Here is a 1761-nt window from a genome sequence, read left to right as displayed (position 1 = left end):
CTACTTTGTCAAGCTTATATAAATATTTAACTTAAACAAAAGGGAATTAACGCATTTATGTAGTATACTTTTGTGTAAACCTTGATGTATAAAAGTTCAGCTTAGCGTATAGTATTTTAGTTATCTTGTAATTAACCCTTTTGAAATGTTTAAGAACACTTGTTATGTTGTAAATGCTTTCTTTACAAGTTAGTATTTCTTTTCTTTTGAATTTTATGATACGATATGAGGACTATGTTCTTATTGAACTTACTTGTAGGATATATATATATATATATATTGTGTGGATTGTATGAGGTGTTGAATTATGATGTTTGATATAAGGTCTGGAATTATAGGACTTTGTGATGATGGGTTGATTGAGTAACAAGGTCTATCATAATACTTCTTGAAATATTCAGATTTACAAACTCTCACATTGTTATCATTTAATTTTGCTCAAATACTTATTTAACATGTATTCTTAAACCTTAATTTACACACACACACTTTAACATATGATTGTGGGTTGCATATTGGATTATTACATTATTTATGTTCTTTTGTTAAAGGTAACAACTAAGGGAAAGGGATAGTATATAATTAAAAAAAAAAGAAAAGAAAAGTAAAAAAAGAAAAAAAAAAATAACAAAATGATAATAATAAAAATATAGATAAGTTTGGTTTTGTAGTCTCCCTAACCTAAGCAATTAAGCCCGAAGGGGTGTTTTAACACCTAATACCCTAAAGTCAACTGACTTGGGAGCTATTGGCCCAACATTTATTACATGGGTTGAGGAGAAAAGCTTAAAAGAATCAAGCATTGCACTATCTACATATCAGTATCTGCGACCCGAGTTACTAAGCCCATAGGGGTGTCTTAACACCTAATGCCCTAAGACCAACTGGTCTGGGAATCATTAGCTGAAAGCTCGTTATATGGGTTAAAGATGCATGATGTTTAAAATTATATGTATATATATTAAAAAAAACAAAAAGAAGAAGACAAAAATAATAATCTTAACCCAAGGAAGTTAACCTTAAACATTAGAACAAAAATTTTGTTTTCTTCCAAGAAAAGCCCCATAATTATGTGTTGATACATTGAGCACAAAAAAAAGGTTTATGAATATATTGTTAAAAGGTATTGAGCAGGTATATAAATTTAACAAGAGTTTGTTTATTTGGATAGATTAATGGAAGTTAAATGATGACTACCTTGCTTTGTGGAATTTGCAAAGTATTTTTCTATTTTAACGCTTTGATTATTAGGGACTAGTAATAAGTGATTGTGCATCAAAAGTGTCATTAAGTCTCTTATTTTACATATGTATTTATTGTTTTTATTTGGTTTTTTTTATAATAATTGATGTGTTTTTTAGTAATGAAGTTTGTTTTAATGTTTTGATAGGTTTTTGGAGCTTAAATGAATTAATTCAGAAAATTCAACGTCGGAATTCAGAACAAAGAATTGAAGAGACATTTAGTTGAAGATTGAAGCAAATCTTGGTTCAAATAAGTGCTTCAAATTTGTCCCAAAAATCAATTCTATTCCAATTCTAGAAAAGAATATCATATGATCTATTTCAAGTCCAAACTTGCCTTATGTTGTGTGCAAACTTTAACCATTAAACACTCAAGGTTTCAATGTCAATCTTAGCCCAAATAATAGGTACATTTGTATACTTATTTGATGCTTAAATTCAGCCCCAAATCAACCTTTAAATCAGCCCAAACACAATCCATGATCTTACATGTCCACACAACAAATAACAATTGATT

Source organism: Populus euphratica, unplaced genomic scaffold (assembly GCF_000495115.2).
Source record: "Populus euphratica unplaced genomic scaffold, PopEup_1.0 scaffold2724.1, whole genome shotgun sequence".
Classification (NCBI taxonomy): domain Eukaryota; kingdom Viridiplantae; phylum Streptophyta; class Magnoliopsida; order Malpighiales; family Salicaceae; genus Populus; species Populus euphratica.
The sequence above is the reverse complement of the archived record's forward strand: the minus strand, read 5'-3'. Positions refer to the sequence as shown.